The sequence below is a fragment of the Sinocyclocheilus grahami genome, unplaced genomic scaffold, assembly GCF_001515645.1.
Source record: "Sinocyclocheilus grahami isolate Dianchi unplaced genomic scaffold, SAMN03320097.WGS_v1.1 scaffold47.1, whole genome shotgun sequence".
NCBI lineage: Eukaryota > Metazoa > Chordata > Actinopteri > Cypriniformes > Cyprinidae > Sinocyclocheilus > Sinocyclocheilus grahami.
The window spans coordinates 3699579-3723977 of record NW_015505226.1 but is presented as its reverse complement, the minus strand read 5'-3'; the positions used below and the strand labels follow the sequence as shown (position 1 = coordinate 3723977).

At 37.5% G+C, this 24399-nt stretch overlaps 1 protein-coding gene across 4 annotated transcripts in view; it reads left to right on the top strand.

The window, feature by feature from the left end:
* The window catches only part of LOC107582754 (zinc finger protein 438-like), a 53541-nt gene that overhangs the window by 20692 nt on the left and 8450 nt on the right, over positions 1-24399 (top strand). For 2 of the 4 annotated variants that reach the window (XM_016268738.1, XM_016268730.1), the window contains exon 2: positions 20351-20434. The exons of 1 other annotated variant lie outside the window; for it this stretch is intronic. The gene's annotated coding sequence lies outside the window, so the exon portion shown is untranslated. Of the gene's footprint in view, positions 1-4137; positions 4226-20350; positions 20435-24399 lie in introns of those variants that run through there. One more of the 4 variants, XM_016268731.1, reaches the window with a different exon arrangement.

Sequence of the window (24399 nt, the reverse complement as noted above, 5' to 3'; positions counted from 1 at the left end):
GCTGACGTGTGGTGGTCTTTAGGGTTAATGCTGGCCGGCTGTGGTGCGGTATTCTCAGGGTTTTAGGAGACAGATGCCGTGGTTCAGCGTGTACCTGTCACTACTAAATGATTGCTCATTTCCTGCCGCGGGAGGAGGGGTGGGGAGAGCAGTAATAGCACACAGCTGCCCGAGCTGGACGCTACCTTTCCTCTCCTCCGCTGTCTTGTTCTTTTGCTATTTATCTTTGTATCTTCCTCTCCTGCTCTTTCCCAGTCTGTTTGTATTGTTTATATGTAAGATTGTCTCTGGAATGGCAGAGGTGGACACACACCCATGGTACCTCAGTGTGCACGTTCTCCACCTAGCTTAATTTGTGTGTCTGTGTGGGTTTGTGTTTGTGCATACACACATGCGCGTGTCAAAGTGTGTGTTTGTTAGGGGGAGGATTGATTTAAGGAGGGGTCAGTAACAAATTCCATCCCGGTTCCAAACTAGGTCACATGACCCAGAATGGAAGTTTAGCAATGACCAGTTGTAGTCCACATTACGCAGCAGGAGAAACTAAAGCACAATCGTTTAACTGTAGACAGGACAAGATATGAGTAGCAAATTGTGAATTAGTCACAGTTGACAGCTGTCATTTCCACAATTGGAGCAGAGCTGCATTTATTCCATCATTTCTGTCTAGAGATGTTGATATGTCATTGTTTTCTTATTGTGTTTTTAGTACAGATAAGATACAGATTTTTCTTTCTTTTTTTACTAGACTGCAACATACAATGCATGATTAATATGAATTTAATTTAACATTCAAACATGAAAACTGTGAATTTCTTGCAATTTATTATTCTTGTGTAAATACATTAATACCTCTTTACAACAATAAAAAGGCAATTTAATTATTTTAGTTAAAGTACCTCTACAGTTTAATTATTTATTGATTTTAATTTTAATTGTATTTTTCATTTTCCTTTATTTAATTTTATCCTCTTTGGGGATCAGAAAATTTTTCGGTTTTGACTTAAATATGGGTTTGTCATTTGTTTATGATTTTATGCCTGTTTGATAGTTGCATTATAGCTGTATAATATACAATTATCTTTACAAATTTAAAATAAGTTTTAATGTTTAAAAAAAAAAAAAAGGATGACACCTACATAATCATGACATGATACATGTCATGAATATGAAGGTATTTTATGCATGTTTATGACAACTGTCATTAAGTGTCATTCGCTCAGTTATGTAATTTTTAATGCAAAGATGACATTGTTTGAGATGTCTTTGTTATGGGCTATGGTTAGGGGTAAGGGTAGGGGTAAGGGTTGGTTAGGTTTAGGTCAAATAATGTCATATTTGCATTAAAAATGACATAACTGAGCAAATGACACTTAATGACAGTTGTCATAAACATGCATAAAACCTCCTTCATATTCATGACATGTGTCATGTCATGATTATGAATGTGTCATGTCAGTCTTATGCACACCCCTTCAAATAAAGTGTTACCCCAATTATCTTTACAAATTTAAAATAAGTTTTAATGTTTAAAAAAAAAAGAAAAAAAAAAGACTTCTGATATGTTCTACCAGAAAAATTGCTTTTTTCATTTTTGCCTTCATTTTTCATTATTGGCCAGACTGAGTGAGCAGAATAAATATAATCCTTATTGTTGAGCCCTGTATGCTCGTAAGAGCACTGACTAAAAAATATATTGTATCCACAGCTTGACTCATATCATTGGAAAATGATAAAACATAAATCTTCTGAATATCTCCCTCTTTTTTTGGACAGAGAAAAGAGTGCGTGTCAGAGTTTCCATGGGCCACTGAAATGCAGAAGTTAAAGGAACCACAATCCTCTTCAAGAGGTGGTTTATAGCAAGCCTCTCAGTCATCTCAGTTATTTTGTTCAAGCTGCCCAGGGATTGCAGAATATTATACGTGTGTTTAAACTGGGTACACTGAGTGACATAAAACGGGACGAATCATCTCTTATCACAGCCGCTTTATTTCTTAGTCATTCGGGACAGCTGCTGAAAAGAGCGCCAACGTCACGCTACATATAATCCCCAATGTACTCTCGGTAAGCCCTGCTCATGATGTGTTTGTTATACATATTTAAAGTCATCTGAATTTTATTTCAATAAATTATGTCACCCCAAGGATATGCTTGAATCGGTTTCCCATACACAGAGCAGTATAAAGCAGGGCAGACTGTTCTTTCTTTTCGCTCGAGCTGACTGATAAATAACAAACATTTTTTTTATATGCTGTCCATCGAGCATGTCTGCTGTTTTATCACCTGGTCAGATTGCCAAAGTAACCTCTTCTCTTTCCTTCTCTCATTCCTCCACTCACTTAATCTCTCTCGCTGTCCTCCTACACACGTTGTTTCCTCTTTGGATATTTCATGAGGATTTCTCCAGGGAAAATTTTTCTCTGCTACATGCCAATTTTGGGTTCTCAATGTTATTTTGAGGAAAAATGTTATCTTTGTGATTAAGTCATAAAGCTGTGTAATTCTGGATGGGGTTCTGAATTTGTATGAGTTGGACTACATTTAAAGGGATAGTTCAGTCAAAAATAAGCATTTTGTCATTATTCACTCACCCTCGAGTTGTTCCAAACCTATTTTTAAGTATAATAATGAACACAAAATGTGGAAGAAGATATTTTGAAGAATGTTGGTAACCAAACCTATTGAGGATTTCTCCAGGGAAAATTTTTCTCTGCTACATGCCAATTTTGGGTTCTCAATGTTATTTTGAGGAAAATTGTTATCTTTGTGATTAAGTCATAAAGCTGTGTAATTCTGGATGGGGTTCTGAATTTGTATGAGTTGGACTACATTTAAAGGGATAGTTCAGTCAAAAATAAGCATTTTGTCATTATTCACTCACCCTCGAGTTGTTTCAAACCTATTTTTAAGTATAATAATGAACACAAAATGTGGAAGAAGATATTTTGAAGAATGTTGGTAACCAAACCTATTTGACTTGACTTGCATTTTATGGACAAAAAACACATTTCTCAAAACACTTTCTTATTTTCTTTTTGTTAAGACTTGTTACGGACCACTTTTGTGCTTGTTTGCTGCTTATGTCATTTTTGGGCTGGTCCCTATGAACTGTTGTATGGAAATGATCTGCGATTCTGTGTGACTGTGAACTATCGCTTTCATCATCATCTACCAATAATTATCACTCCTGCTCCTTTTTGAGTGACTTTAGAATATTTAGCTGCCTGAGTAGAACTAATAACAAGACTATTTCTTGTCATTTATGCCTGCACTGTTCCATTCTGTAAGCTCTCGTTCGTTCTGTAAACATCCTAAAAACCAGTGAACCTTGATGTTTTGTCCTTATTACCATAGGTCCCCTTCCCCTTATAGGAACTGATCATGTCACACAGAGTGTGTAGGATTGTGATCATTGCCTGACTGCTTTATGAAGCCGAGCTGTTTCCTGAGCTGTCATAGGTAATGTTTGTCATGTTCAATATCATGCAGAAATGTCCTCTGGCCGGAGAGTTAAAGAAAAGAAATGCTCTGGGCAGCGCAGACATGAATTGATTTAAAATATTTATAAAAATCGATAAGAACACACTGCAGCGCTTAACTTGTCTTCTTATCTCCCCTGTGACTGTTCTCTGCCTCCAAATAACTCAGAAACAGCACTGCCACCTCATTGGTGCTAATAATATGGTTTGATTACTGATGGACAGGTCCACACGGCGTCGGTGCCAGCAGAAATCTGCAGGACATATTTTTTTCATTTTTAAATCCAGCTTTTTACCCAAATTTGAACATTTTGTCTTGGTCTTTACTCTTTTTCTTGGATTTTAATGAATCACTATGCTTTTAAATTAAGTAAACATAAGCTGTTTTGGTGTCTTGTACCGTTTGGAAAAGGAAATGGTCACAGTGGAGTCTTTTGACTAAGCCTGTTTCCATGTTTTTCATAATATCAGCATTTATTCTTTCCCGGCTGCTGCCTGTACCTATGCTGACAGGTCTCCAACCTTGCATTAGTGTGGAAATAAGTCAAATCCTTAATGTCTTGTTTTTCTTGCATTTTTTCCCCCCTTCTCACTCATCCTATTAAGACAGGAAAGGGTTACTTTCCATGTTTCCTGTCCAATTCCCCCAGCTCCAGCTCCTTTCGGATCACTTTCTTCATACTAAACATTCCCAGGCTCCCATAACCTCCTGGCTTCCTTACACTGGCCAAGAGAGATCCCAGGTGAGAGTGTGGGCGAACCTCCTGTTTTTAAGGATAAAAATCTCTCCGCGTTTTGCCTGCTGACAACGGTGGTGTTGAAACGTGGTTTCTTTTTCAGCTTTCCTTGATCGCAGGCATGGGAAAACAGTTATTTGAGAAATCTATACCAGTCATTTGGCTCAGAGTAAGGCCAAGCTGATTGGTGAAACTCAAGTTTTAGTGCTCAAGTGAGCAATGTTGTCTTCTCAAATACTTCAAGCAATAATTTAGAACCAGAACATGAGGTAATTCTCTATTTCATCCAGCACTTCACCTCAGATGTTCCAGGGAGGAAGTAGAATTTAAAGGCTTGTCATTGGATTTTGGAGCTGTCACTCGTGTTATCATGACAGGAGATGAAAGGTGCTGATACAGCAGAGGTGGCCTGTGATCAGTCTTAGTGATAAAGATGGTTTAGCGCAACATAGTCACATGACACTCGATACATCCTGTTGAGGGTTCACTTTGTATGTTCTGATGAGTTTAGAGGAGACCTCTTGAAGAAATAAGACATATCTGCTAGTTCATATTTATTTCTTATAATACTCCCTCCTTCCCAACAAAATGGAAAATAAACAGAAAATAATCTTATCAGCATGTTTTAACTGCACACTTCCAATAAGACATGTTGTATGGTCAGGCAAATGGTTTGTGTTTTATAATCCTGATGTTCATCTTTTCCCACGGATTCTCTTCCAACTCTTTTTCTCTCTGAGCACCTGACAGATGGATGGAGAGAGAGAGAGAGCTTTGGATGTGCGATCACCCCCGCTTTGACCAAAAAAACGCCAGTCTTTGTAAATGGAAACACAGGATTGTGCAGCAATGTTATTTGGGCCTGACCCAGTGATGGACCTGGGGAGACAGTCTAAATATAGTCCTGTGGTGTACTAATTGCCCCGTGAGCAGTAATCATTCCCAGCCTCTGAAACCTCTTAAACTGCAAAGAGAGTCGAGTCACTGATGCCCCCCTGCTGTGCTGGAGCCAAATACCAGAACGTGCAGAACTGAGCGAGTAGATCCGCACAGATATGAACCGGAAGCTTCTCTATGTTTTCAGGTGCCTGCCTGCACAGGTGGAGTTCATTTGAACAGGATATGATCAGGACTGTGTATTTTTCTAATGTTGCATTGCATTTGAACTTCAGCTAATACCCTTGCACAGGGGTGGCGAACTCCGGTCCTGGAGAGCCGCAGCCCTGCAGAGTTCAGCTCCAACCCTAATTAAAACTCACCTGCCTGTAGCTTCCTAGTAACTGTTCAGACCTTGATTAGCTTGTTCAGGTGTGTTTGATTAGGGTTGAAGCAAAACTCTGCAGGGCTGTGGCTCTCCAGGACCGACGTTCGCCACCCCTGCCCTTGCGTAACAAATAAAACAGAGCGACCACATTTTAAAGAGCATTTTGGCCAAAGCAATCCTTTTTGGTCCTTTTAGTCTCTCCCTTAGATTATTAGAGATGGGAAACAACATTTCTGGTTCCGATTCCATAAAGACTCTAAAAAGTATTTTTGTGTTTATAATATATATATATAGCTGGTTGACTTCTTAGGAAGCAAAATAATCAGACCTTAGTTAATACAAGGACGAAAAGTTATGCCAGTTCTCTTGTTTAATGAAAATAAGGCAGATATTTAGAATTTTTTACGTTATGTTTTTTTCATGTATTGTACTCTTGAGCATGTTTTGCATATTTGTATCTGCATATTTATTTTCTGCATTAATTCAATCATAGTATTGCTAAGCAGAAAGGTAAATCAACTTCAACTAAATAAATACAATAATAAAGTAATGCTATACATTATAAACAAAAATACTGTATTTTTGTTTACAGTTTATTAGTATTTTGTTTAAAATATACTATGATAAAATTATATTATTGTTTATAATACATTATAAACAAACAAATACTAACCCTTTGTTTGGGGGGGGGTATCTAGTAGTAGATATTTAGTATAAAAGTAGTAATGTGTATAAGTTTATTTATAATTATTGGTTTAATTTTTATTTATTTTTTTTATTTTTATTTTTTTACTCTGTTCTGAATGAGTACGAGTTCTTGGTTTCCCAACCTTCGGTGTGTAAATCAGTAAGTAGAACATTGTAAAAAGATTTCCCAGACTGCCAGCGTTAAAGTGCCATGGCTGTCTTGCTCTTTGTGCAATCAGTAGAAGGCACTCGGATACAATGAATGCTACCTGCATCCGAGCAGAGCTACACAAACCTGTGACCAAAGCTTAACCTGCGGTCTCACATAGGAAGTGGCCGCCACCCACCGGATATCCTCCTAACTCCCACGGCTAAATAAAACCGTAGCGCAGAGCAGCTGATAGAGAGTGAGATGTTCGCCCTCTGCTGCTTTAGCATGTGTGATTATGACACTGCTGCTCGATCTGAGTGCGCCACAAAGACTGAGTCTCTTCCTCTCTTATTCACACTTACATTCTGCATTGTAGTTGGAAACTTCCTGTCCTTTTACATGCAATGGTGATTAAGAGCGTATGCCGTCTGTAGAGTCAATGCTGGTTTAATGATAAACAAACCGAATGGCAGCCATGAAACAAAGAGTTTCCTTCCTAATGCTTATTTAAATTTAGACATTGCATTCTTAAAAGGACAAGAATGAGGTCTATCTTGACAGCATCGGTGAATTTTACTTCTCCAGACAGCAATCTGAGCTACAGGGTCTCTTAATTCACCTCACAAAGCTTGACTATATATAGCCTTACCCTAAATTCCTCAAGGCTTTAAAAAATGGAAACAAATTAAAACTGATTTATGATACATAATATAGCCCAATTGAAACATAGACTACTACAACAAATAATAATTTGAGTCAAAATGGTTTTAATTTGCTAATGAAACGGCTCACATTCCCTCTCTGCCTTTCATACCCACTATTTAACACGTTGAGGAAGTTGCAGTAAATCACCATGACAAAACAAGGAAGCATGTAAGAAAGCGGAAGTCATGAGTCGGCATTAGTCCTTAGACTGCTGTATCCCACAAGCTCTTTTCCAGAGGATGCACTTATCATAACATGGAGCTTTCGGTTTCTCATGCACACAGAGCAGTGGGCAGCCATTTATGCTGCGGCGCCCGGGGAGCAGTTGGGGGTTCGGTGCCTTGCTCAAGGGCACCTCAGTCGTGGTATTGAAGGTGGGAGAGAGCGCTGTACATTCACTCCCCCCACCCACAATCCCTGCCGGTACGAGACTCGAACCCGCAACCTTTGGGTTACGAGTCCGACTCTCTAACCATTAGGCCACGACTTCCAAGCATTTATCAGTATAGAGCAGGAGGTGTCCCAGACATGTTAGAGTGACAACCTTCTGACATGAAACTCTAGTTGTTTATGAGTTTAGTTGTTTACTGTTCCTGAGTTTACTGTTCCATGACCACATATCCTTGATATGTGGTCATGTTTTGGTTGAATTTTCAGAAAAAGCAATCAGAATTTTTTTTGTTTAGTTTTTTTTTGTTGAAAGAAGTCTCTTGTGCTCACCAAGGCTGAATTTATTTGATTTAAAAAAGGTCTTTATTTTTTCATGTCTATCCAAAATGATTTCAATTGTGTCTGCTTTGGGGTTTCATTTTTACGTTCTGCAGCTCTTCATCTGCACTGAGAATTAGCTGTAATGGTGTGGCTGCTCTGGGGACAATCAATTTACTATGCTTAGCATGTGATGTCTCTTGGCTTTACAGTGAAGTCACCTGTGGCTTTTACTAATGGCGAATTCCCTTAACATAATTTCCCCTGCTGTTTTCTATGCAATTGAGTTTATGAAGGGTAATCCTTAAGGATATAGCTTGAATTAAATGCTTAGAATTCTAAATAAATAAACTGCGTTAAGGTAAATTGACAGAATTTCCTTTTTAGCACAAGGCAGACTTCAGCAGAAATGCTTGGGCAGCCAGAGGATAAGTGGGTGTGTTGTTGGCAAAGGGTGGGGGTGGGTGTAATGATATTAGTAGTGACTGGCTAATTTATGAGGCTGTTTAGTTATTCATGTTGAATGTTGGCCATCCATCATGGCAGTGCTGAAGGAAGTCAACCTGCACCGTTTAACTGCCAGACCAGAGGAGCACTGAGAAGCTTGTCATGCTGTGGAAACTACCGCTGCTCTGACATACAGCAGATCGTGACATAGTTTCATAGTTGCAGTCATATGAGGGGGTTTGCCCAGGAACTGTAGGTGGACAAACAAACAAACTCATACCGAAAACCCCCCTGCATCATGAGCATCTTGAGCTCCATCAACAGGAACTCCAGCAGAGTTTTACAGCACACAAGAGACAGCAGCACTTATTTTTTTTCCTCCTCTCGCTCATGTTTTTCAAATACTCTCACTCCATTTTTCTCATCCTTCAGTTGCACTCATTTTTGCTAACATTTTATGTTCTTAGCAGGAGAGTATCTCATGCCCCAACTGCAGTTTGGCCATTTGAATGTTCTTGAAACATCAGACAAAACCGTTCACTGGTTGTGTGATGCATATTTCACACAAAATAGTGAAATCTGGCTGAAATCTCCAGGTCCAATCTATTAGGCTGACTTCTACACTTTACTGAAGCCCCATCTGGAAACAAAGACGTGTTAACAAGTTCCCATGCTGCTGAGAACTTCTGGGGAACAACTACCCTAGTTTTTTTTTCCAGCTATATCTGGAACATCAAAAGTCTCCTAAAATAATTGGATGGAGAAGATTATGCGAGTTACTCATACCTCTGTGTGGTCTTTATTTGTGTTCTATGACACGATTTTTATGGCAGTGGGTTTTGGTTCACCTGTGCATGGCACTTATTTTAATCAGATGCATTTGGAAAACGATAGACTGTTTTAAATATTAATTTTCTGGACTTTGCAGAGGAGTTTCTGCCTGACACTTTAAGCCATTATATTGTCCTGAAAACTTTTCAAAGCGGTGGATTATTTTCAACATTGATGAAGTTGTAACCTAGTTTCTATCACTGGGTTGGTGTTCCATCAGCACTGGGGTTTTCTGTGTGAGCCAGAGGACATATTATCTCTTCTTCACATCCCCCCTTTTCTGTCTCTCTCTTACCTCACATCCCGTGATTTGTTGGAGGGCTTAATCCAGGTTCTTAAATGAAACCTTTAGGGTCTCTATGGGATCAATTTGAAGGGATTTCTCCTCCCCGTTCTCTTCTGCTGTTCCATCGCTCCCTTTCTTCCTTGCTTTCTCCTGTCCTGTCTTCATTTTCTCTGTTGGCTGAATGCAGCGTGTTTAGAGCCAGATGTATTCGGGTGTCAGTTTGATCTGTTGGTGAAATGCTCTCTGGTGGTTGGCTGATCACTCTTGGCTTTAATCGGCCAATCAGTTGGGGGTCTCTGTTCACAGGTCCAGTCTGCCACTTCCTGGCACCAGTTAAAGAGTAAATGTCTCTGTAGGTGAAAAAATATGATCAAGATAGCTTTAAAAACTGGATTTGACTAATGCATTGAAGATTTTCATATCAAATCCCTGAGGGATGTGATGTTTGATTCTATACTCCGTTAGACCTTGTCTTGCACTAAATAGGAAATAATTTTTTTGCCTCTTAATGTGGTGCTTGAGAACAAGTGAGAAGGAGAGACAGACAGGAGGGTAATGGATGTCTCCGTAGGCTACTCTCACTTAAACAGGCAGAGGTTGCTGAAGGGAACCCGCGGGCTTGAATCTAGTATTCACATACAGTGCTGCAGATCCTCTCTTTCAAACACATGCACACACACACACAAAAGTGAGGAAATGAAAGCTGTCGGCTGTTAGCGCTCGCGGAGCAAATGGACAGTGAAAGCCTTTTGTCAAGACATGAATCTCCAGTGACTCTACAAAGACCTACTAGTAGAGACATTGTGTGAGAAACAAGGACAGATACAGGATCTGTATTGAGGTGAATGAGCTCTATGGGTAGTGTTGACTCTTGAACCAATACTGGTCCTGGAACTCGGTTTTTCAGCTGAGGTTTTTTTTTTAACTGCAGGATGTTGGCATCAAGAACCTGGACCTAAATCAGTATTCAGTGGGACGTTTTGTCTACTTTTTACGCTCTAACCAGCTGCAGCCATTTGAACTGCTTAAAAAAGCTATTTTTATTGAATATAAATTTCAATTAATTTAAATATATTTCAGTTTATAAATTTATTTTATTTTAAGAACTAGGGGGTTGCTTGGCATTCAGAAAGTGTCACGATAGTCAGTATTAATATGATGGGGTGAAACAGATCCGGCTCCTCTGGCAAATGATCTTCAGATTCAGTTTCAGAAGTGACTCACTATTGCTTAAAAACACAGGAGCAAATTTAGCTCAACAAGTTCAGGCAGAGTTCCGATGGAAATGCTAAATATAAAATGGTTGGTTTGAAATAACATCAAAACTTGTGTCTATCCAAGGGCCAGTCCTAACTTTCTTTCATTGCTTCATTCTTCAGTCCTAAGTTTCTGTCATTTTAACTTTATTTGTAAAGTCAATATGAAATTAAAACATCCTTAATGCTTGCTTCTGGTCTTATTGTGAAATATTTTGGACCCACTTTATATTAAGTGTCCTTGACTGCTACGTACTTACATTTAAAGTAATCATTTCATACAATGCACTTATTATGTACATGTTTTACATTGTACTTATATTTGAAAATACCATCCTGTAGATAGTTAATTAATTTAAAGATGCCTAATATAAAGTGAGACCATTATTTTATTAAAATAATTTGTCTTTAAGAAATGGTATAAATTAATTTATTTTCAATTTATGCTTTATTTTATTAAAAGTTTTTTTTTTTTTTTACTTGGAAATATGCCACATTATGAAAGTAAAGTTGTAAACAGGAATTCACATAGACTTCAAAGGTAATTTTTATGCCACTATGACCCAAATCAGAATTGTTTCCGAACAGGTTTCCCCAAACACTCTTTGTTACCATTGTTTGACAAACCGTATACACTCTTTGGGAAGTCAATCTATGACTGGCTTACATATTTTAAACATCAAAGCATTTAAAAATATTTACACATTTTAGGTAAGTATTATAAACATAAAAAATACACAGTTCACCTTTGAAAATGGCCCCATCTGTAAAAGACTGGGGCCACATGATAAGATAATTTGACCCTAAAAACTATTTATTATATTATATTTAGTGCCATGCTTGTGTGTGTGTTTTTTTGTTTGTTTTTTTAAAGCTTTTCATTAGACATCACTGGCGCAGGGCCTCTTCCCTTTGGTCACATGGCTGGTAATAATGACATCATTGAAGCTCACCAACTGAAGTTTAATACCAGAGTCCAGGACTGAAAGCTATAATTTTGCTTCTCGTCTTTTTGACATGCAGTCAGTCCAGTCTAATTTAGGCCTGGGCACAGCTGTGCAATTCTAACCATACCCTGTTAAATCTGTTTGTGTCTGTTGCTAAACTAGTGTTTTTAAACGACAACAAAAACACCTGCTGCTGTTTTATTCAGTGATGTGCTGACAGCCTTTAGTGGCTCTATTACAGTTAGAGGCTATCAGAAGGCTGCAACATTCTACTGTGATTATCTGTTAAAAGACTAAATTGTTTTTTTGTCATGTCATGTTAAATTCACCATATATTTTATGATTTTTGTCTCAAGTTTTCAGTGTAACAAATGTAAAACTTTGTATATAAAGACATTTCACTTAAAGGGGTCATATGATGTTGCTAAAAAGAACATTATTTGGTGTATTTGGTGTAATGAAATATGTTTGCGGTTTAAGGTAAAAAAAAACAAATTTTTTCCCACATACTGTGCATTATTGTTTCTCCTCTATGCCCCGCCTTTCTGAAACGCATCGATCCGGGCTGGACTCCGCTTCGTCCACAGTGAAAGCTGATCCGGCGAGCCACAGCGTGAAGTTGATGTATTTCCTCAGCGAGCAGCACTGATCAGCTCCAGGCATGACGAAACGAATATCATCCTCTTTTGGAAAGCCAAACAACGTAGTTTCGCTTTCACAACGAAACACACAGCGCCTTCACGACATGGCGGCGGCAGCAACAACAATACTACTGCGAGAATAAAAGTTACGCCGCCTTTCTTTGCATGAACATTTGGGCGGCGTTATGCAAATCTTCCCACATTGTGATGTAGATATGTGGGGGCGTGTTAGAACGAGCCGTTTTAGGTAGGCGTGGTTAACTCTTAACTTTTATAAAGAATATATCTTTGGATTTGAGACTTTAGTCTTTGCAACTTTACAGATCTTCTTTATGCACCAAGAGCTTGTAACACTCCAAAGAGAAAGGAAAAATTTTAATCACATCATATGACCCCTTTAAATCAAGCCGAGTGCTGACATCATCAGAATTGGACAAGAGAGAGCTGTTAGTCACATTTAAGGGTTGGACAAAAAAAGCCTCTGACTGTATCATGAATGCTGGAGGCACATTAGGCAGTGATGCAGTATGGAGTCGCACACAGCACGCTTTTCAGCCTATGTGCAATTTCAATCTCCAGGTCACAGCACAGGACTGCTTATAAAGTGTGTGTGTCTGAGATAATCATGTGTTCACTGAAAACCATTTCGGTGGACAAACACGAATACATGCGCGCACACTTGGCTGTTTGCTGGAATTTTATCTATCAGGGTAAACACTGTGCAATGTTTGGAGTGGAAAGCTTTAATCATAGAGCAATTTTTACATTTGGAGGTGGATTGGCCTTTTGCAGTTGGGCATTTATGCATGAGAGGGGATGTAATTGAAATACTAGGCCCAAAATGTAAAATTCTGTCATTATTTACTAGTGGTCGACCGATATTGTTATTTTTTTTGATGCAGTGCATCTGATAATATCATCGATAATATGATATTATATACCCATTTTAAACAACCATCTACATTTTTATTAACTCACAAATGCAACCAAAATATATAACATGAACATTTATCTGAAATTTTCACATCCTGTACCTCAATTGGGACTCGATTTTTATTTTTTTTTTTAATAATAAAGAAAATAAACAATTGGAAAAACAGTTCTGGCTGCTACTATGGGCTCAGTGCTAAATCTTTTCTACAGATAACCAAATTACAAGCAATAACAAAAAATAAATACAAAGACACAAGTTCAATAAACAGTGCTTTTCAGGTTTTTCAGCTCAGTCTAAAATCAATTTTCAGGTACGCTACAGAAATGTAATAATCAAATGTAAAATAAGTGTATAGTCTTCAATGTATAAATTAAATATAGATTAATCATTTTTGATGTTACAAAGGTTATTTAGTCAGGAGCAATGAGCACTTAAATTTTTCTTTGACAGCATTAGGTTTATTATTAGTTTGCTTTCACTTTAAGAACGAAAGCACGGATTTAACTACTGATACACATGCCTTTTCTTTCTCAACTGTTTACGTTAAGACATATGGCTAACCGACTGTGTTTACTTGGATATTCGCCAAAAGTAATTTTGTCTGTATTTATTTAGGGCTGGACGATATGGCCAAAATTTATATCACGATATATTTCTTAATTTCGGTCGATACGATATAATTCCGATATCGATATGAACAATTTATACAGAATCATGCAGCTCTAACAATTACAATAGAAAAACCAAAATACGCATTCAGTAAGTCACTGAATAATTATTATATACATTTTATATTGCTATATAATACTAAATATGCTATGTATTGACAATAATAATAATAATACATCCTCACCATCAGCATTTGCGTGTTTCACCTCAACATGTCCGACGAGGATATTTGTGGGATGTCCATCAAGCAGGACACGTACATACACTATCACACACTCCTTGACATACAGGTCCGTGTCTCCATCGATAATGAAAGAGATGTACTGAGCTGACGATACTTTAACTGCGGTGTTCTCGCGGATGGTATCTGCTATCACGCCGATGATATCGGCACATGATTTTCCGTTTGCATACGTCATGTTGATCGCAACGCCATTCTTTTTCATAAGTTGCAACATAGGTTTACATTTAGTAAAGGCAAGCTCTTCTTTGGCAATGTTGTAGGCGGTGTTAAATTGTGTTAAACGGCCGGCAGCATTCTGGCGATTAAAAGCCTTAATAATCGAACCTGATTTGTTTGCCACACACTTGTCCCTGCATTTCTTGTGCTTGGCACTCTCTCTATGTTTAACTAAGCTCAACACGCTTAAGAAGGGAATGGACATTCGCTCCCCTCTTAGGGTAGGAACGGGCTGATGGTGTGGAGTCAGGGTGAAGGAGGGATGCTGAAAGACTTAGAGAAAATATAAGCAAGACGTCTTAGGCTATTTATACAGGTTCTCTTTCGTGCTGATAGGATAGATGATGTGATTGCTGATAATGAATTGGCCGGGTTAATTATCTGTACCAGCTCCTCCCGAACTTTGTTAATAAAACATCATTTTGGGATGTTTGGGATTCTTTTACACTGTTATTCTCACATCTGAAATAAAAAAGTAAGCATGCTGTTTACACAAACTACATTATTAACATTATTGTGATGTTCACTGATACTAGTACTAATTTATCAAAACAAAGAACACAATTACCACATAGCAAACATATTTTACCATAAATAGTGAATGCACACTAGGGCTGGACGATATGGCCAAAATTTATATCACGATATATTTCTTAATTTCGGTCGATATGATATAATTCCGATATCGATATGAACACTATTAAAAAAGCCTCATAAAAACGGCCACAGCAGATGTCTGTACCTACAAACTTATGAAAAATTTATTTGCCAACTCTATGAAACCTACTCCTATACTATACTATATAATATTTTAGGAAAAAAATGGCGCGAATAAATAAATGTTCACCTTTTATTGGTATTTAGCCTTCATACAAACAAGAAATGTGAAATCACTATCAAATAAATCTCAGACTCTCTTTATTAATATTAATATTTTTAACTTCAAACTATAGGCTAACATACCAGTCAAAAGTTTTTGAACAGTAAGATTTTTAATGTTTTTTAAAGAATTCTCTTCTGCTGACCAAGCCTGCATTTATTTGATCCAAAATACAGCAAAAACAGTAACATTTTGAAATATTTTTACTATTTAAAATAACTGTTTTCTATTTGAAAATATAATTTATTCCTGTGATTTCAAAGCAGAGCTTTAGCATCATTACTCCAGTCACATGATCCTTCAGAAATCATTCTAATATTCTGATTTGCTGCTCAAAGTACAGTTATTATTATGATGTTGAAAACAGCCGAGTAGATTTTGTTCAGGTTTCTTTGATGAATAGAAAGTTCAGAAGAACAGCATTTATCGGAAATAGAAATCTTTTGTAACATTATAAATGTCTTTATCATCACTTTTGATCAATTTAAAACATCCTTGCTAAATGAAAGTAATAATAATTTTTTTTTTTTTAAAGAGCTTTTATCACATGAATACATTACATTTTAAAATATATTCAAATAGAAAGCCGTTTTTTTTTTATTTTAAATATTTACAAATATTTCAAAATGTTACTGTTTTTGGTGCATTTTGGATCAAATAAATGCAGGATTGGTGAGAAGATGATAATTCTTTAAGAAACATTAAAAATCTTGCAGTTCAAAAACCTTTGATTGGTAGTGTAGGCTGATTATTCTTATAGATTGAAACGTGCATTAACCGGGATAACGAGTATGAAACATGCTCCGAGTTAGAAAAATAGAGCAACAACAAAAGCATGTTGCTGGAAATGGGTTTATTATTGAAAATGCAAACTGCTTGTCTGCCAGCAGGAGGCGCTGTGAGAGCGGTGGAACTAACGGTTTCTCCAGTAATGGCTGTAAACAAAGCAGCTCCGCTCGTGAGCGCTACTTTATTAGATAAAAATGCCATCTAAACTATTCTGAAGACAGTCGGTTCCCTTCAGAGATACATTCATATAAAACACAGTTTTGATTTTGAAACGTGCAGAGCTCATGTTTATTCAACGAAGTCAAACGCCACAAATAAATCAATGTATGGGAAACACTGATAATGTATATCGAAATATCGGAAATGTGTTTAAAAATCATATCACCGTTATTGAAAAAAATTATATCGCGATACATATTGATATTGAATTATTGTCCAGCCCTATATTTATTCATCCATGCACAAAAAAGCGGAAGAGCATGGATGAATGCTCCCCTAATAGATAGATAGATAGATAGATAGATAGATAGATAGATAGATAATAAATATTATATCTATCTATCTTTGCTGATTGTGCGTCTCCAGCAAAGCTGAACTCTCCTCGTGTCCGCATTCAATTCGCACGGACCAACAGTCACACAGAGTACAGGCAATCAGGCAGGATACAAATGCACACTTCACAAGATTTCACAGCTGGATTCGACTAAGTCTGCAAAGTGCAAAATGCGTATTTGCTTAAAGCTGACAGTATGCGAGAAAGTATTATAATGTTTACCTTTCTATTACTAATGATATAAAAGCAATCGTTCTAATACTTTTTTGTATAGCTCCTTTGTTTAACAGTTCTTTCTGATTATTAGACAGACTCCTATCAGTATCAGACAGAACTTTTAAACGGTAGGGATGGGAATCCTGAAGTATTGATATATCGATACTGATGCGAGTATCGAAAGTATCGATACTCAAATAAAAATATCGATACTAAGGTGTGTGTTTTTTTTTACCAGTGATTTTGTTTATTTTACAAAAAATGCAGCGTACAATATGCGTTGAATTGGACGAATAACCTATGTTAGCGAATAATTGTGTAGAATAGAACTATTTTCCGGCTCATCTGAACACACGCAAATGATGCAAGACCGAATCAATCAATCACAAAGAGCGTTCACTCACTGCTGACTGTGCATCGAAACAGGGCTGTTCCAAGGCATGTCCCAAAAGTATTAAGTATCGAAAACACAATAAGTGATATCGCCCATCCCTATTAAATGGCAACGGCAAACAATAAAGTCAAGTCACCTTTATTTATATAGCGCTTTTAACAATACAGATTGTGTCAAAGCAACTGAACAGCATTAATTAGGAAAATAGTGTGTCAATAATGCAAAATTACAATAGTAAACACTAATTTTTCAGTTACTGAAAAATTAAATAATAAAAAAAAAAAATTTAATCAAGACAGTTCATCATTCAATTCAGTGATGTCATCATCCAGCTCAGTTCAGTTTAAATAGTATCTTTGCAATCATTTGCAATCAAGTCAACGATATCGCTGGAAATGAAGTGTCCCCAACTAAGCAAGCCAGAGGCGATAGCGGCAAGGAACCAAAACTCCATCGGTGACAGAATGGAGAAAAAAACTCCACAAACAGTATACATTTTAGTATGTAAAGAGGGAGAATGTGAGAGCTGTGTGCGTAGGCGCTGCCGCTTTCAGCGCAGACCACTATTATTTACTGACCCTTGTGCTCTTCCATAAGGGTGTGTAAATGATGACTGAAAACGTGAGTTTTCAGTTTTGTGTGAACTAATGCTTTAATGATAAACCTATAATCATTAGACCATTTGTGCTCTGAACATCAATGGAGGGGTGTGCTTTTACTGTTCTATGGGAGCTGAGTGGCAGGCTTGCGTGTTGACTGTGTGGGACTGTCAGTGAAGATGAGTGGTGAGAGTGTTAAACATTGGTGAAATGCTGTTCGAGTCGAGTCAAAAAATGCCAGGCAAGAGCTAGTTGCTTTAAGGTGAAGACAAAGCTTTCACTGTTTCTGATAATGCTGGAGTTTCTAGTGAATTTAATGTTTAAATCACAAAACATACTTCAGATTTTGAAATTTTCATTGTGACTTGGTTGGCAAAAGTGTTTGACACCATATGTATACTTTTGGCATTCAGGTATAATTTTAGCACATGAATTATTCACATACACTACTGTTCAAAAGTTTGGGGTTAGAAAGATTTTGAGAAATGAATACATTTGTTCTGCAAGGGTGCATTATATTGATCAAAATGAACAGTATATACAGTAAATGTTTTGAACTTTGACAATAAATCGTTGAACTCGAAAGAATCCTGAAAAAAAATGTATCACAGTTTTCATAAGTCTTGAGCAGCACAGCTGATTTCAGTTGTGATGATAATAGTAAAGAAATGTTTCTTGAGCAGAATGATTTCTGAAGGATCATGTGACACTGAAGTCTAAAGTACTGGCTGCTAAACATTCAGCTTTGCCATCACAGGAATAAATTACATTTTAGTATGTAATTTTATATAGTAAACAGCTATTTTAAATTTTAATATATTGTAAATATTTCACAATATCTGTTTTTACTGTATTTCTATAAAATAATTGCAGCCTCGAGCCTTGGAACATGAGGAACTTTGTTCAAAAACGTACTGATCCCAAACTTTTGAATGATGACTTTGACTGTGTGTTGAAGACCAGCACATTTGCTGTACATTTTTACAGAGATACCCTGAACGCAGCAGACCTCTAATATTTTGGCAAGGATTGAGAAGACTTTGCCTGGTGGGCAATAAAAACAGGCGAGAAAATCTCATAGACTTACATTACACTGTACATGACAAGCACAGATGACATTTTCTTCAAAAAAATAAAAAATCTAGTATGTTTTTTCACCATAAATACTTGTTAAAGAAGCACAGTATGTTAAATCTCTTTGCGGAGTTTTGTTTTTTTTGTTATTTATGGCAACTGCCAACACCACACGATATTTGGCCTCATCTCATTTGGCTCACGAAGTTCAGGTTAAGCTCTTTTTAAATGCTCTTATTATCACTTAGATGAATGGTCAATGCAAGCCAAATTTAACATGATTAATGAATTTGCACCGTCACGCCAACATCATGCTCTCATTATGCTCATTATACTAATCATTACAAAAACACAGGATGTCCCACTTTCCAGAACTTCCCAAATAAAAGCCCTAAAGTTGACTCATTTTAATTTATTCCCATGTATTTGAGTCCCTATAAATTATTCAGAGACATAGAGAGCCACTTTATGAAGCATTATGAATAATCAATAAGCAAACCTCAGTAATATATCTTATAAGTAGATCATTTCTCCCTTAACTGTACAGCAGATTATACTCATAAAGACGGTAAAGCATACGGACCTCCCAGTGAGGTCAACAGTGTCTGGGGGCTAAACGTTATTGACTGAGTGCTTCAGCATCTGCTTTTGTCCTTGTGTGGTGCTGACTCCATTTGAGCTCTATATACACATATACACACACACACACACACACACAACTCTTACCTTGGATATATGTGTGTGTGTGTAAGTTTTGTGTTTAACCTGATGGGACTCCAGGGCCCTCGTCTATCACACTGTTACACCCAGAACATCCATAATTTACAGCTGAAGATTCAAAGAGGAAGCGTGTTTACAGTGTAGGCTTGTTTCGTATGTGTTGGTGGAGATTTCGACATATGCATTGGTGTGCGAGAGCATGCCTGTGCACTTACTTGCATTAGTAAGCCCTGTTTGGAGGTGTTGGACCTGATTATCTCTGCTGCTCACAAAGGCTGAAGACGTAGTTTTTGCTGAGTTAGTGTACAGGTGAATGAACTTTTCTCTCTTAGTTTCCACATCTCATTTTTCCATTTTCACACGGGAGTGTCTAACAAGAGTAGTCAGTGAGGTTCAAGAATGTCAAGTGAATAATTTACTTGGACGTTCTTATTATTTATTTAGTCTTTTCTGTGCGCTGGACAGATTATGTGGTTTAAGGTTCCTTTGAGGGGGTGTTTACACTTGGTCATATTTCATAGTTACAGGATCATGAAAAGATCAAATATAAATGCATCTGGTTGTTCAGGCCTCACATATAAAGTATACTCTTCCTAAAAAGAACTACGACAGCATAAGGAAGTGCAGGAGCCGCGCGATCATCGATATGAAACCTAAAAACAGTGGCCGCAAATCTCATACACTAATTTCATATGAGGTGGAAAATTTCACTGGCTGGCATTAGTATCATCACAGAAGTGAACTTTGTTTGCATATAGCATGGGTGTAGTAGATCAGATTTATATCTGAAGTGGAGACGCATTTATGTTGCCAAGTATAAATGGATTGTGCGTACCCAATCTGACAGCAGTACGATAAATTCAAATGCATGTAAATTGGTTAGTAAATGTATAGAAATGTTTGTTCTGTGGTTGTTTCAGGTGAGTGGAGGGCTGTGGAAGGAGAAGAGGAGGAAGAAGAGGATTTTAGACCATCTTGGGGCAGAGACACTGAAGATTCTTTGGGTATTTACTGCATGTCTTTGAGAAAATAATTGTGTTAATACCTATATTCGTCACAATGAAATCAAAATTGACAATTCTTAATTTTTATGGAATATTGCAGTGTTTATTATAAATAATTTACCATTATTTTATTCATCTTTTCTCTTCTTTGAGGTGTGCACAAGGGCTGGGCCATAAACTTGCCCCTTACGTGAGATTGCAGCAATTAGCAAACAACAACAATCCAATGATTTATTCATTGTCCTGTCTTTCATTTATTTATTTTTTTCTTGTTTGCGAAGCCGTTTCATTTATGTATGCGTCACGATTTCCGTTTCATACTGACCCGTGATCACATGTGACCTGTGCTGGCAAAATTAATCACATTGAGCAATTTTTAAAAAATGAGTTATTTTCATTTTCACACTTTCCATTAAAATACGTTCAAAGTGATGTATGATTTGTTGGAATCTGATGAAAAATTACTGAGCTACACCTGTTTGAAGTCGATATTCCGTAAAGTCAATTTTGAGAAAAATGCAGTCCGTAAATTTTGGCGCTCTATCGGTTAATAAACAGAACTGCGTGCGTCTTGCGGAAGAACATTGTAGCCGGAGCTACTTCTATCTGTTTATGTCTGACGAATCACGCAGGTACTGGGCTACTCCGCAGCGGTACCTACCCGAACCAGTCTAAAATAGTCTGAATATAAACACTTATTATAGGTGTACCGTAGTGATTCAGGACAAGCCAAAAACCCGGTTTGGAAAATGGATTCATGGTGTACTCGATTATTATATAAATTTTGTAAATTTTGAACACAAAAAAGTTACGTACTGCAGCTTTAAAGTTTTCTGAAGGTTCCAAAGCAAAATCACAGAGCAATGTTGCATCTTTTCCTCCAGAATAGGTACTCCTCTCAGAAAACGTACAAATAAAGATCATTTTAGATGTTTAATTAGTATTTGGAGCATTGGGATCTCTAGACGAGGGCTTAATGAAAACCTCAAATTTGACTAAAATCGAAAAAAAAAAAAAAAACTTTTTTTGCCTGTACACTCTTAAAAATAAAGGTGCTTCAAAAGGTTCTTCAAGCGATGCCATAGAAGAACCATTTTTGGTTCCACAAAGAACCATTCAGTCAAAGGTTCTTTAAAGAACCATCTCTTTCTTACCTTTTTGTAATCTGAAGAACCTTCTTTCGCCACAAAGAACCTTTTGTGAAACAGAAAGGTTCTTCAGGTGTTAAAGGTTCTTTATGGAACCTTTTAGACAAAAAGGTTCTTCTATGGCATCGTGAAGCACCTTTATTTTTAAGAGTGTAGCTCAAAATTAGCCCGTGCGCATTCCGACTCATTTTGCCGGCACGGGTCACATATTTTCACAGGTGAAAGTAATTTCATAAGGAATCTACATGATCTGGAATTTCACATGAGAGCAAAAGATTTCCCCTTGCAGATTTCGATACAGGTTCAAGTTGGTTGTACAGATTATTTGTCAGATTTTACCGAAGTTTCACTAAGGTGACTGCTTGGGTGTGCTTTACTGTCCATATCACTGGAAAATGAAGCCATTGCGGTGTCTGCCAGCTTGGTTTTATATCCTATTGTATAAAACAATCACTTGACCTAGAGCATTCTTATTCTCTCATGGCACAGTGATACACTTGATCTTTATTTAAACTGATATGGTTGAGGCCAGATTTGCTAGCACTGCTGTTACCACAGTCCTGCACTGCAGTCTACTGCAATAATGCTAAGCTATTATTGATAAGTCATGGTTCTTCATTACCAGTCCTTATAAAGTCTCAATGGGGAGCTGTTCTAGTCAATACTTAGCATAAAGTCTCATTCTTTGTGCTTCATTGATGCTTGTCAGTCACTTTAGGGGCAACTGCTAGCAACATAGTGGAATGTTTTGCATTTAGGTCTAGTCGTGTATTTTGAGTGATAAACATTGTACAGTACATAGTCAACAGTATTGAGAGCTGGATCCAGCTGTACATTTGCTGTGTTTACAGCCAACAAGAGACCAAGGGCTTGACAAATCCCCTTTGGAGCGTCTCAGGAGATCCGAGAACTCCCTTTGCTATGTCGTTATAAAATAGACAGCCGTTTCAGCCAAATTTTCAAAACCAAACATGGAAAGGTCCATCTTTTCAATGTATTTCTTTAAAATGCGCATTTAATTAGAATTCAGAACTCATACTCTCTTTCAAAGCTTTCCGTCTTTTGTAAATGTTGTAAAGCTACACATCAGTAATTGTGGCAGCTGTCAAACAGACCTCACCATCAAACCTTGTGTTTATGTAGTTATACCACTTTCTCAGGCACATATTACCTCTGGAAGTTACTCTGAAGCTGTCGGGCTATGGGAGTTCTTACTTTTGTTATGATTAATTGAATCTGGCTTTAGTGGATTCTTGTATCTTGCGTAGTTCTGACCTGATGATTCTGTTGTAACTGTATAACTCTCTTTACTGAATGTTTAGGTATGATAAATGCCCTCAATCAATAAATAACTCTCCAGACCCCAGTGTGCGGTTTTGATTCGCCTCATAAATACCTCCTCTAATGAGAGAAGGAGAGAAATTTCTCATTAACAGACTGAAGGTTGAGCCTGCTTAATTTAACAGCTTTACCGTTGGTTACCGCGGTAATTACAGCCCTGCTTCTCTTTGATCTCGCCAGACAATGTTTCCCAGATTCTCCAACTCATCAGAGAAACAGCTGCTATATCAGAGAGACCCTCCCTATGGCAGGGAAATGAGAGACAGCTCCTCCATCACATGACACACGTTCTGAATTCTGGATTTACAACTGGTGCCTTTGTTGAACACAATGTGGGTGATTCCTGGGAGATTTCAGAGGGACCAGGGGTAAAACAGCATGCCGAAGCTTAAAGGGATAGTACACAAAAATTTTAATTCTGTCATCAATTACTCACCAGATTGTTCATGCTGCTCTTTTACATTGTAAGTGAATGTTGATAAAAGGCTATCAAGCTCCAGAAATGACAAAGCCTCATAAAAGTAGCTCATATGACTTGTGTAGTATATTCCACTTAGTCTGTTCCTCACACAAAACTACTGTTTGAGCTATATAGGCTACTTTTATGATGTTTATTGGTACTTTGGCAGCCCTTTATCTTATATTTGGAAAAGAGTAGTGCCTAACATCTCCTTTTGTGTTCCACAGAAGTCATGAACTACATGAGTAAATGGTGACTGAATTTTAATTTTTAGCTGAACCATCCCTCTAACCCCAAGAGCAGAGAGTGAGAATACACTTGTGTCTGTGGATTTAAAAGCAGTGTTGGTCACTGATCGCACAACGAACCATGTTTATGTGCAAACAGACTTTCTTCTTGGTTCAACCCTATCTAGACAACCGTTCCTCTTATTACTTCTTTAAAGCTACCGGAGTTCACTCTTAAAAGAACACTCCACTATTTTTGAAAATAAGCTAATTTTCCAACTCCCCTAGAGTTAAACAGTTGAGTTGAGTGCTGTTGGTGCAGCAGGCGCAATGATAATGCACAGTGCTTGAAAATAGGCTTATTGGAAGTTACCTAGCTGGGGACTATTTACAGGCGCTGCATAATATCATTGCGCCTGCTGTACCCATGGTATGTCGGTCTTAGTACACGATGTAACTACAGAAGAGTCCAGTTTTAAATAGGAAAAATATAGAAACTCTTTGGTCATTTTTGAGCGAGATGCTAACGGTCTTATCAGATTCAATTATCTATGCTAAGCTACAGCTAAAAGGGCTACCGCCAGTCCCAGAGATCGGCTGAATGGATTCGAAAACGGTAAAACTCAACTGTTTAGCTCTAGGGTAGTTGGAAAATGAGCCTATTTTAAAAAATAGTGGAGTGTTCCTTTAAGTCTCTAGGGTCCCCAAACGTGAACAAGTACTGAGGCAGGAGTGTCTGCATAAGCTTTGATGCTCAGTTTCATATTCTCTAACATTAAAAATGTGCAT